The sequence below is a fragment of the Delphinapterus leucas genome, chromosome 3, assembly GCF_059928025.1.
Source record: "Delphinapterus leucas isolate spDelLeu-1000000601 "Yukka" chromosome 3, BTC_Dleu_Yukka2, whole genome shotgun sequence".
In the NCBI taxonomy this organism is placed as follows: Eukaryota; Metazoa; Chordata; class Mammalia; order Artiodactyla; family Monodontidae; genus Delphinapterus; species Delphinapterus leucas.
Genome location: NC_143131.1, coordinates 23269969 through 23284730, shown reverse-complemented (window position 1 = coordinate 23284730; position 14762 = coordinate 23269969).

The following is a 14762-nucleotide window of genomic DNA, read 5'->3' as shown; positions in this document are numbered from 1 at the left end:
AGTTCTTGCACTTTAAATCAAAAGCTAGAAATATTTAATCTTAGTGAGGAAGGCATGTTGAAAGCTGAGATAGGCTGGGCTTCTTGCACCAAATATTTAGCCTAGTTGTGAATGCAAAGAAAATGTTCCTGAAGGAAATTAAAAGTGCCACTGTAACAGGGAAGAGCCAAATCAGACTACATGTTGGACCTGTTTCTTTTACTTTAACCTTTGCTTTCCACTGCTTTCGTTCACTAAAATGATACTGTCTGTATATAATGGCCTGCCTCAGGGAACCCTGCCCCTCTGCCTGAATGTTAAACCAAAGTACCTTTGTTCAGGGAAACATCCAGACCCTGTTCCACCTGCAGATGACTGCAGGAAAGAAGAATTTTTTTTAACACATCCCCTCCCTGAGGCTGACCATTCAGGGGATATTTGCAAAACTTATAGCCTTTTTACTTTACTTCCCCATCTCCTCCCCGTCTCTGTGCTATAAAAGAAACTGGCATCCAAACCCCGATAAGATGGTTATTTTGAGACTTTAGTCTGCCATCTTCTCAGTCTGCTGGCTTTCCGAATAAAGTCATATTCCTTGCCTCAACACCTCGTCTCTGATTTATTGGTCTGTCACGCAGCGAGCAGAGTGAGCTTGGACTCGGTAACACTACTCCAGTGAACACACAAATGATACGAAAATGAAACCGCCTTATTGCTGGTATGGAGAATGTTTTAGTGGTCTGGATAGAAGATCAGGCCAGCCACATTTCCTTAAGCCAAAGCCTCATCCAGAGCAAAGCCCTAACTCTCTTCAATTCTATGAATGCTGAGAGTTTGAAGCTAGCAGAGGTTGGTTCATGAGATTTAAGGAAAGAAGCCATCTCCATAACTTTAAAGTGCAAGGTGAAGTAGCAAGCACTGATGTAGAAACTGCTGCAAGTTATCCAGAAGATCTAGATAAGATAATTAAAAAGGTGGCTATGCTAAACAAAAGACTTTCAATGTAGACAAAATAGTCTTCTATTGGAAAAAAATGTCATCTAGGACTTTCATAGCTGGAGATGAAGAGTCAGTGCCTGGCTTCAAAGCTTCGAAGGACAGGCTGACTCTCTTATTAGGGATTACTGCAGTTGGTGTCTTTAAATTGAAGCTAGTGCTCATTTATCATTGCAGAAATCCTAGGGCCCTTAGTAAATTATACTAAATCTATTCTGCCTCTGGACTATAAATGGAATAACAAAACCTGGATGACAGTACATTTGTTTATAACATGGTTTGCTGAATATTTTAAGCCCACTGCTGAGAACTACTGCTCAGAAAAAATAATCTCTTGCAAAATATTAGTGCTCACTGACAATGCACCTGGTCACCCAAGAGTTCTGATGGAGATGTATCGATACAAGGAGGATAACATTGTTTTTATGCCTGCTAACACAGCATCCATTGTGCAGCCCATGGATCAAGGAGTAAATTTGACTAAGGCTGCCATAGATAGTGATTCCTCTGATGGACCTGCGCAAAGTCAATTGAAAACCTTAATGAAGGGAGTGACCATTCTAGATCCCATTAAGAACATTTGTGATTCATGGGAAGAATTCAAAGCATCAATATTAACAGGAGTTTGGAAGAAGTTAATTCCAAACCTCATGGTTGACTTTGAGAGATTCAAGACTTCAGTGAAGGAAGTAACTGCAGATGTGGTGGAAATAGTAAAAGAACTAGGATTAGAAGTGGAGCCTGAAGATGAAACTGAATTGCTGTCATCTCATGATACAACTTTAAAAATGAGGAGTTGCTTCTTATGGATGAGCAAAGAAAGTGGTTTCTTGAGATGAAATCTACTTGTGATGAAGATGCCATGAAGACTGTTAAGATGACAACAAATGATTTAGAATATTACATAAACTTAGTTGATAAAGCAGTGGCAGTTTTTGAGAGGATTGACTCCAGTTTTGAACGAAGTTCTACTGTGAATCAAATGCTATCAAACAGTATTGCCTGCTACAGAGAAATCTTTCACGAAAGGAAGAGTCAATGGTTGTGGCAAAGTTCATTGTTAGCTTATTTTAAGAAACTGCTACAGCCATCCCAACCTTCAGCAGCCACCACCCTGAACAGTCAACAGCCATCAACACTGAGGCAACACTTTCCACCAGCAAAAAGATGACAACTTGCTAAAGGCTCAGATTATGGTTAGCATATTTTAGCAATAAAGTGTTTTCAAATTAAGGCATGTGCAATTTTTGGACATAATGCTATTACACACTTAATAGACTACTGGACACTGTAAAAATAACTTTTATGCATACTGGGAAACCAAAACATTCATGTGATTCACTTTATTATGATATTTGCTTTATCATGGTGGTCTGGAACCAAACCCACAATATTTCCCAGGTATACCTGTATCCTCACTTAAATGTATTTTCAACACCTTGCGTTTACAGTTCAACTGCATCCACATGTTGAAGTGAGTTCTAGTCTTTACCATTAAAATAAAGAACAAAATGACACACACACAGAGCAATAGCAAAGTATCTCTTTTTTCCCCATACTCCTGTACTCTGCTACTAGCTCATTTCTTTTCTCTAAAGTTCTATACTCATGATTTCCCTTTTGCAACTCTTATTGACATATCATTACATATCACTGAGCCTAAATTTTTATCCATAAATTTACCATTGACTTCCATATTACTAAATTCAGTGGACATATCAGTTTTCATGTTTGGATTAGCTCAGCATTGTTCTCCTGCACTGGAACTTTTTTCTGTGTGTGTGTGTGTGTACACATATGAGATGAGTTTTTAGGGATTATGTCTTCTGTTCTTAACTGTACATGAAAAGAATGCTTAGCCTATAAATACTTCTCAATAAATACTTACTGAATGAACAAATAAAAATGTAAATTAATAAATTATTGAATTGGAGTTGCAAATTTTCCTAGTGGAATAATTTTAGAGATGTTAGTCTCTAAATTTATGTTCACAGATATAGTAAAGGGAGAGTAAATTTATGTTCACAGATATAGTAAAGGGAGAGATGTCTTCTATATTGAAACATTGTTATGAAGATTACATTTGACTATCTATTAAAGGAACACTTAACATATACAGTCATTTCAATTTGTTGACCCTAAGGTACTTATGGTGCATCCAAGTGAAAGTCCAAAACTACCTGGCAAATTATTCAGAAGAAAGCTACTTAGGAAGTAATTAGAGGGAGAAGTCTGTACATTTGCTCTCAGAATTTCTCAACCATTCTGCATTGTATAAAATGTGTGTGTGTGTGTGTGTGTGTGTGTTTCTGGCAAGATTCTGTTTTTGAGGTTATGTATTATTAAAAGTGAAAACAATTAGGCAAGGTATTAGATGCAATTTTTTTCTACCTACATCACAGGATCTCAGTTGTCTTTAAGTGGCTAAAAGAAAAATCATCCTGTGAGTTATTAGGACCATGCTCTATCCTAGTGAGCTTACTGACCCAAAACATTCTGTTCTTATTCTCATACAGAAAATGAGAAAGCTGAGACATTAGCATCATGTCACATGTTTATGGTATTTCCTCACAATTAGCATATCCTTTGTTGAACTAAAACTAGTGATAGCTATTTCAGAATGAATGAGATTTTACTCACATATAGTCTATCATCCATCATTTACTGCCTGCCTTCTATAGAATAATATGGTCAAAGCTGTCATCTTATGAATATGCTTTATGTTATGAGTATACTTTATGTTATGCCTTATTTTTTCATGAATGTATCTCTAAATGTCTACGTTGCTGCTATTATTTAATCATAACAATCTCCAAAAGAAAAATAAAAACAGCAGGTTGCATAAGCAATGGTAAGCTAACATGTTGACAAGGAAAACATTTCACCAAAATTGCATTACACAGTTGAGGAGTTGAAGACAACATTGTCACCCATCAAATGCATTGATGATGTTTATTTAGGAATTGGAGTTTAGAATTACAGCAGATATTCAAGAGGTATATGCTCTACATATGAAGAAAGTGTTAGGATAATTCTTGGTATCTGTAAGAACATAAAGCAAATATTTTGATTTTAAGTATGTGATACCAAGATCAAGGACTCAGTAGGAAATGGAAGCTAATACTGAAATATGTGGAGTAAAAGTACAGATGTGTTATAAAAGAATAAGAAATAGTAAGTCGTTATTTAAAAAAAAATAATACTGAAACATTTGTAGGAATGATATATATCAAGAATTCTCCTAGGTGCCAGGATATCAGAGATAAATAAGATAAACAAGTCCTTTCCCAAACAGAACTTACATTATAATGGAGGAGTTAGAAAGTAATATATATATAGTAATTTATATATATACATACAAATATACAATGTAGAAAATATACAAAAGCAGTAAAGTGGTAGAGAATTACTGGGGTGGAAATGTTAATGTAGAAAATAAAATCAGCGAATGTCTGGTTAAGGAGTTTTCATTTTATTACAAACCTGAATGAATGAAGTGAGACTGAGAAACAAGTGAAATTACTGGAAGAATGTTCATACTAAAGCCAGTACACAGGTGTTAATAGCAGCTTCATGTGTAATAGCCAAGAACTGAAAACAACCCAAATGTCTTTTAATGGTGAGTGGACAAACTAACTCTGGTACAGCCATATGGTGCAATAATACTAAGGAACAAAAAGGAGCAAACTATTGATACGAGAACTTAGTGGATTTCAAGTGCTTTATGCTGAGTGAAAAAGTCAATTTCAAAGGGTTATATGCTGAATTATTCCATATATATAACATTCTCAAAGACAGAAAATTATCATGGTCACAGATAAGTGTTTGCCAAAGTTTAGGGTTGGTGAAAGGGTTTGACAATTAAGAGCTTATGTAAGGGAATTTCTTTGTGGTGATGGATGGAATCCATATACTGATTGTGGTGATAGTTATTCAAATATATTCTACTTACGTGATAGAACTTTGCAAAACTATACGCCAGCCAAATCCATACCACTCTCCAAAATAGTGCATGTAAAACCTGCTGAAATCCAAATAAGTTATGTAGCCAAAATAATAGTACTATACTAACATCACTTCCCTGTGTTTGCAATATCCTATGGTTATATAAGATATTATCCTTTGGTACACTTCAACTCTTTGTGCTATTTTTGCAAGTTCTGCAAAATAGTCAAACTATTTCAAAATTAAAACAAAATAGTAGAAAAAGTGCAACTGTTAGATATCTAGGTGTGAAAAAACATAGCATGTTAGAGGAACCTATTAAACTTTTACTGCCCATGGAGAGTACTATGCTCATATTTGTAAAATAAATAAAAGTAGTTAAACAACAAATCTTCAAATATAATTAAATGGGATAATCAAGGGATACATGTAGAAGAAAAGGTTAGAGGTAACGAGGGTCTCATTACTATTCAAATTTTATCTTAACTGTTACAGGAAAACAAAGTATTTGGAGCAGGAAAGTAAATTGAATTCACTTATACTTTACATAATAGCCAGGTTTCCCTCTGAGAGCAGTAATATTCAGCATTGTACTAGTGATTTTAGCCAGCACAATAGGTGAAGAAGATAGAGAAGGTATAATAAACTTAAAAGAATTGTAATTACTGGAAGATAGTATGATCTATTCTTTGAAAACTGTAAAGAGACTTTCAAGTAATTTTTATTTGATTTAAGTGGATCTAAAAAGTTTATTGTCACAAGGCCACTGATTGCAATCAATGTATTTCTATATGTCAGTGATACAAAACATAGTTTTAAAAAATGATATAATACAACTGAATGAAAAATATCAAATGCCTAGGTAAAGAATCTAACAAAAGATATGCCAGACTCTGCACAGAAAATTAGAAAGCATTTCTGTAAGACATTATTGAAGACCTAAATCAATGGATGGTTGCTTAAAGTATTGTAAGTCTCATTATCGTGAAGATTTAAATTTTCCTGACATTTATCTATTGATTCAATGCAATTCTAATCAAAACCCTATTGAATTCTTTTGGTAGATTTTGAATGTCTGAATCTAAATTTTATATGGAGTACATTACTCCAAGAAGAGTCAAAATATTCTTGAAAAAGAAAAAAAAATAGAAGATTTACTTTACTAGATATCGTTAAATCTATAACAATGAAATAACGTGGGTTTGTCACAAGTATACACATATAGCCCAACATGTATTATAAAGAGACCAAAAGTAGACCAATATTTACAAAAATGGCATTTCAAAGCAGCATAAGAAAGACAGCCTTTTCAATAAATGATAATTATTAAATTGGAATATCCATTTGAAATGTAAATAAATAAAACTTGGTACATACCTCAACCTTTCACAAAAATTGGACTTAGGTAGAATTTATATCTAAAAGGGAATGTTAAAAAATGAAGATTACATTAGATGACATATGAGAATACTTTCACTAATTGAAGAAATAGATTTAATTATCAACCCAAGTTTTTGGATTATGTTTCTGCAATTTCTCCTTCTAAAGGGGTGAGGTACATTCACCTGTTGTCCCCTCTTGACTTCAGATATGACCATTTGACGTGTTTTGTTGATTAAATGATCCAGAAATGACGAGAAGCCATTTGCAAGTTTGGCACTTAGCAGACTTGACTGTTTGATCTTCTACTCTGCTCTGCCTAGAGAAGAAGATGCACCAGCAAGCCCTCTAATTCTAAGAGGAGGATGAGAGGCACTTGGAGGGCCATCCCAGCTGAGCTGAAGCCTGAAGCAGAGGCAACACAGCTGCACCACACATGTGCAGTGAGAAGCAGTGTCACTTTGCCAACACTGACCCTCTGCATACTTGTTAATAAAAATTAAATATGGTTGTTTGAAGCCACTGAATATTGGGGTGGTTTGACAGTGATCATTAGAATAAGTTAACATAAGTTAGCATTGGGGATAGCTACCATGAATTTGTGGAAGAAAACTCTATTTTTTTTAAACAGAAATCAAACAGTTCTCAACATAAAGAAAATATTGATAGAATTACATTTAAATTAACAACATTAAACATTAACAACATCAAAAACTACATACAAAAGTAAAATTTAAAAGAGACTTTTCTCCAGAAAACACGAAAACATTCTACAGATCAATAGGAAAAACACATTAAAATAGAAAAATGAGCAAGAAGTTTTCACAGGCACTTCATTAAACAGCATATCCAAATGAACAATAAACATTTGAAAAGATGCCTCATTTTATTATAAATTGCATTGATGTTAATTAAACACAAATCAATGGAAACTCATGATTTCATTAATGCAAATTAAAACAAATATGAGATACCATGAAACACCCCAGAATTAACAAAACTTAAAGGCCTGAAATAAGTATTAGATGAGAGGCAACTGGTGCTGTCAAGTGTAGCTTGTGAGATTATAAATCAGTAGAGCAATGTCAGAAAACCATTTGACACTTTTTAGTAAATTTAATAATACATGCACTCAAGATTGATAATTTTACTCGTAGGTATACAAAAGTGTTCATGAACACTGAGATAAGAATGTTCAGAGCAGCATTATTTATAATGACAAATATCTGGAAACAGACAAAATATTCACTGACAGTGTAATGATGGAAAATAAACAAAATATACTTACAGTCAGCAAGGACAACTCTCATGAGATAATGCTGGGGAAAGAAGTCACACAAACAAAGTATGCATATTTTATAATTCATGTTATATTTATATTTTAAACCAGAAAAAACTAATACATAGTGTTAGAAGGCAAGATGGTGGTTATCATCATGGAGCAGGGAGTTTGTATTTGTTGGGATGTAAAACTAGGGTGGCTTCTGCAGTGTGGGTGATATTCTATTTCTTGACCTGGGCCATGGTTATAAGAGAGCTCTCAAACTGTGAGGGTCATTCAGTTGTTCATTTAAAAAAATATACATTTTTGAGTTTGATTATTTTGCTACAGTGAAAATTTACCTATAATGATCTGTAGAGAAGAGACTACAGTGAGTCTCAAGTGGAGTTAGAAATGCCAGTCAGGTGCTGGCTGGGATTATGTTATTAGTGGAGGGGACTAATAGTGATGCGTTGTAGTAGGAAGCTATGGATGCAGTTAACCTTAGGTTAACTTATGATGATCGTAGTGATGATCATTTAATGGTTTGTCACAGCCCATGACAACTCCAACAAAATGCTTTTTTTCTCCTACTTTTAGGCCCACATTTTTCCCCCCAGTGGTTTACAACATTTATTTATTTATTTATTTATTATTTCAGTTATATATATACATGTATCTATTCTTTTTCAAATTCTTTTCCCATTTAGGTTCTTACATAATATTGAGCAGAGTTCCCTGTGTTATACAGTAGTTCCTTGTTGGTTATCCATTTTAAATATTGCAGTGTGTACATGTCAATCCCAAACTCCCTAACTATCCCTTCCCCCCACCTTTCCCCCCTCATACCCATAAATTCATTCTCTAAGTCTGTGAGTCTGTTTCTGTTTTGTAAATAAGTTCATTTGTATCATTTCTTTTTATATTCCACATACAAGCGATATCATACAACATTTGTCCTTCTTTGTCTGACTTACTTCACTCAGTATGACAATCTCTAGGCCCATCCGTGCTGCTGCAAATGACATTATTTCATTCTTTTTTAATGGCTGAATAATATTCCATTGTATATATGTACCACATCTTTTCTTTATTCATTCCTCTGTCAATGGACATTTAAGTTGCTTTCATGTCTTGGTTATTGTAAACAGTGCTGCAATGAACACTGGAGTTCATGTATCCTTTTGGACCATGTTATTCTCTGGATAGATGCCCAGGAGTGGGATTACAAGATCAAAAAAACAAAATTAAACAAAAAAAACAGAACTAAAAATAGAGCTAGGCCCGTCTTTTTGAAACTTAACAGAAGATGTTTGTTCTGAGGAGTGTAAGTGTTGACATTGCTGCACAAAAGGAAGCTATTTTGATTTTAGAATATCAACACTTTTTAGCCATTGATTAGTTGAATTAATTAATGGGCTTCTTTGACTACTCCTCATTCTCTAGCCAGGCACACCATAAACCCATATGGACAAATTTGTTTATAATAGGCTATCTTGATGGACCATGTATGCCTGCTAAAGCTTTTTATAAATCAAGACACTCCATTAATGTTCCACTGGTAAATACCATTAGAATGTTTATCAGGAATTCTGATATATTGCATTTTTTTTCTCCAAGAAGATTTGACTTAGATTATTTCTTCTTCTGAGACTTCTGTTATGGAGTAGTCAATGGTAATAGTCCTCATGCTTACCTCCATTTCTTTACCGTATGTAATTGCTTTTTTTAAAATTATGGCTTATACTCTCAAATAATATGTAATAAAAGATATTAACTCACCTATTTAGGTGTTGATATAACACATATTGATTCATTATATCAGATAAATATTTTTGTTTTATTTTTTATAATATGACTGGCCATATATTTTTTTAAAAATTACTTTTTCAAATATCTAATTAAGTTTTATTCTAAAAATTTATCTCCCAAAAAGAAATGTGAGATAAAAATAAATGACTTTAAGGTCTAATTTTTAAAGATATCAATGAAAAAAGTTATAAGAAATGATTTAAATATTTAGTTGAAAAGACATGAGTTAAAATACCTTCAATTCTATTATGAAATGCTACATTATATTCCAAGATTTATATTCTAATTAACAGCTTTATCTAAAATAATTAATTTGTAGATTTTCCTGATGTATCCTACAATATTTTATCGTTATTAAATCTAAATTTCCTCAACTTAGATTCCCAATAGTAACAAAATCAATTAGATGGGAACACCACTTCATAATTATACTGTAAGACTAATACATCTCCCAGGAGCAGATAAGATCAGTAAAAAAAAAAAAAGGAAGAATATAAAATATCTAAACAACATAGTAAACATGATCTAATTTAGATATAATATGTACTAAAGAATGAGAATTCCCATTGTTTTCAATGATATATGATACATTTACCAAAATTGACTATATGCTGTGTCATAAACTATTGAAATCATTAAAATATATTATCTGTTTACAGTGGATTAAGCTAGGAATAAATATCAAAAAAAAGATAATTCATCCATTGGGAACAAATCACTCCTAAGTAACCTATGATTTATAAGAAATATATAAAAATTTAAATAAAGGATAATGAAAAAGCAACATAAATCTTGTGGGATGCAGTTACACTTTACTCAGGGAGTAATTTTTGCTTTAAGTGCATATATTTATAATGAAAGAAGGTAGAAAATCATGGACAAAATATTTCATCTCAAAATGCCAGGAAAAAAATAAAATCAGGTATAAAAACACAGAATAAGGAAATAATAACAGAAGAATATCATTAATAAAATAGAAATTAAATGTAAAATATAGTAACATTGAAAAAAGAAAATAGTTCTTTCTTTGAAAAGATTATTAATTTTGATAACTCCTCCATAACAATGAAGAAAATTAATTAAAAAATACAAAAATCTATTTCAGCAATGAAAGAGGAGACATCCTCATACATTTAATAAGAGACTGTTTAAATAATTTAAATTCAATAAATTTGGCAATTTTGAGTAAATGGAAAGTCATTTTTAAAATAAAATTATAAAAACTGTCACAAAGAGTTGAAAATCTAAGTGGCTCTAAACATTTTTAAGGAATTAAGCAATTTTTTAAAATTAATTTATTTTTGGCTGTGTTGGGTCTTCGTTGCTGTGTGCAGGCTTTCTCTAGTTGAAGCAGCAGGGGCTACTCTTCATTGCAGTGCCTGTGCTTCTCATTGTGGTGGCTTCTCTTGTTGCAGGGCACGGGCTCTAGGCGCACGGGCTTCAGTAGTTGTGGCTCACGGGCTCTAGAGTGCAGGCTGAGTAGTTGTGGCACACGGGCTTAGTTGCTCCGCAGCATGTGGGATCTTCCCGGACCAGGGATCGAACCCATGTCCCCTGCATTGACAGGCCATTCTTAACCACTGAGCCACCAGGGAAGTCCCCAAAGATACTTAATGTATGTCTTCCTGATATCAGTGAGAGTGAAATTCCTTTTATATGATCATTGACCTTTTATGTGTCCTTTGTGTGTGTGAACTGACTGTTCATATCTGTTTCTGACTGGTAGAAAGACTGTTCAAGCCACCATTTGGATAAATCATATGAGGCTAATCTGTTCCAAGGATAAAGAGGGCAGACTGTCAGAATACCTCATGGAGGGATCAGCACCATCCTCCAGGACAGTGGAGGTCCAATGTTCGGAGCCCTCCAAAGGAATCAAGAAATTTAAGAGGATGGGCCATAAATGATTGTGCTGCACTTTAGATGTACTTTTATTTGGAAGAAAAATAGTAAACATATCTTGTAAAAATAGAAGAAACCATTAAATAAACTTTTCCTATCAGAAATTTTGTAAGAATGATTTTCTCAGACTGGTCAAAGTTATGAATGAAATTTCTTTTGAAATGGAAGTGAAAGAGATTTTATATGTGATAACATTTTCTAGAAGAAAACAAAAACTATACTTTCTCATGGCTGAGTGTAACTTCTCTTTCTATATTAAGAAATGCAAAAGTTCATAGCTGACACACATTCATTTTTAATACATTTATATGAACATCTGCAAGCTGCTCAGCCTCCAATTACTTTTTTATTGCTTTTAAAGGAAAGTGTTATATTCTGAAAGACTTAATGCCCTGTATTAAACTATATTTTATATTTTACAAGGAATATTAATCTTTAAAGTAAAAGTACAAAATTACTACTATGACTTAAACAAATGATACCAACTTGAGAAACACAGCTTTGTCATTGTGCAAAAAAAGGGCACTCTTTTCAAAAACCAGAGTTAGGATACAAAAGAGAATATCAATTAAATAATATCTTCATTGGCAAAAATTGTTTTTCCAAATATTAATATATTACTTCAAAAACTTGAATCCAGCTATATAGAATTCACCAAGTCCAACAATTATCATTCAAAATTATTCTAGCTTTATTCACTTTGAAGTAGTTAAATACAAGATCTCTTTTACTACTTATAGAAAAGCTCACACTATCTTGACCAAACAAATTCATCAAGATGTATGACTTATACCATCTAGGAGATATTATTTCAAATATGTTTTATCATTATATGGTATGTGAGTATTTTATGTCAGGTAGTACAAAAAATTAAAATATTACCACACTCATTCTACAACTCAATTTCAAAATATAACAACATATGTAATATAGATAAAATTTACTTTTCAAGATAGTAATTACAAACTTGCCATTCTATTTCTAAATAATAACAACATAAAATATGTTTTAATTTTACATTATATATCAAAGGTAATTATCATTTCTTAATATACTTGTTTAGGATAGTTATCAAACAATGCTAAATTAAGAAGAGGAACTCTCTAACTGCAAAAGTAACTTTGTGCCCCTCGGACATTAAGACAATATCAAATGGAAAAGCAACAATGATTAGCAGATATTTTAATACAGTTATGCTCAGACACTATTTTAATACACTGAGCTAACTTCTTATACAACTATTTGATCTCTTCATTTACATAATTCCATTAATGACAACATTATTTGAACTTCATTTTAAATATGGATTTTGCTATGTTTCTTTGAGGGTTTCTGCATGGTTACATTTTGATAAATCACATAGTACAGCTTTATACATTTTAAATTGCCAAAACAAAAAAAATCAGTACTAAAAGTCAGTATGTTGGGTTGTGAAAGCAGTAAGTGGAATTATATACATATATATAATATGTATAACAATTATATCTATACACATATGTATGTGTATATATATTTGTATATGTGTGTATGTAGGTGCATATTTATGGATTATGGATTAAACAGAATGACATTGGTTTTGGTATCAGAATGAATTTGCAGGTGTTTATTCACTTTTCGACCCTCAATTAATTTTAGTTGATTTTTTCTTTTTAATTATCTCCTTCAAGGCGTTGGATGCTACTTGATCCTTGTACTTTATCGTAATGTATTTTCTACCCCCATGAACTCTCGATAAACATGCAGTAATTACAGGAGAGCTGTGTGAATGTGTATGGACCAGTAGAAAGAGCACAGGCTGTGGAACTAGTCAGAATGGATGGCTCTCCTTCTAGCATAGATATTTCCTTTAATAACAGAAAACACCTGTTATTAATTGTAATCATTTTTCTTTTACCAGACATAGTTCCTGATATTTTTAAAGCATTTGCTAAATATGTTTATACATGAAGGAGAACGTGGATGAATAAATAAACAAATGTGTATGTTCACCATTATAGAATTAGACTTTGAGAACATATATATATATATATATATATATATATATATATATATTGCATGTATGTCTTTGTTTTTGCTGATGCTGATGCTGTTTTTAAAATAATTGCATGCATTCACTGATCCTATCTTAATATTTAATGGTTTACCTAGTATTTTTCAGGAACTGATTGAGAGAACGTAGGTGATAACTTACAATTATAGCAATGGTGATGATGGTGAAGAAGAAGAAATAAAAACATTGTCTCTCTATTCATTGAACTTCTATGAAGGAAGAAGTTACAACAAATGCAGAAGGAAGATTAACATGCAGTATAGCCTGAGAAATGTCATGGTTAATATCCAGAAGTAGTTGCATTTCATCTCTCTCTAGTGAGTGGTCTCCAGATACGAACAATAGTTAGAACAGTCTTCCTGAGTGAAGTGATCAACAAGCTTAGTCTTAAAAACAAGAAATTTTTAGTTTTTCAGTGGTTATTGGGGCCGGGTAGGGAATAGGAGATTAAACTAAAAAAGTATGCCAGGATCAGTTGTGGAAGGTTTTATGCCAATACACACACAGATACACACTCTTAGGTTGCTTCCATGTCTTTGTTATTGTAAACAATGCTACAGTGAACATAGATGTGCAGATATCTCTTTGGCATCATAATTTTATTTCCTTTGGGTACCCAGAAGTGGAACTGTTGGATAATATGGTAGTTATATTTTTAATTTTTTGAGGACCCTCCATACCATCACTATACCAATTTACATTACCACCAACAATGCACAAGTGTTCCCTTTTCTCCACATTCTCTCCAGCATTTAATACCTCTTGTCTTTTTGATGATAGCCATTCTAACAGGTGTGAAGTGATATCTCATTGTGGTTTTGCTTTGAATTTCTCTAATAAGTAGTTATGTTAAGCACCTCTTCATGTACCTGTTGGCCATTTGAATATCTTCTTTGGAAAAATGTCCATTCAGGTCCTTTGCCCATTCTTAATTGAATTATGTTTTTTGTTTGTTTGCTATTGAGTTGTATGAGTTCTTTATATATTTTGGATATTAACTCCTGATCAGACATGGGATTTGCAAATACTTTCTTCCATTCCATAGGTTTCCTTTTCATTCTGCTGACTGTTTCTTTTGCCATGTAGAAGTATTTTAGTTTGGTGTTATTCCAGTTGCTGATTTTTGATTTTTCTTCTTGTGTTTTAGGTGTTATATCCAAAAAATCATTGCCAAGACCCATGTCAGGAAGACTTTCCCCTAGGAGTTTTTTAGTTCCAGGTCTTACATTTAAGTCTTTCATTAATTTTGAGCTAAATTTCATGAGTGGTGTAAGAGAGGGGTCTAGTTTCATTTTTTACATATGAATATTCAATTTCCCCACTGCTATTTATTAAAGAGGCTGTTATTTTTTTGTTGTTATTTGTGGCTCCCTTGTGAAATATTAGTTGACTGTATATGCATAGGTTTATTAATTTTATTTTCTAAAATTTTACAAG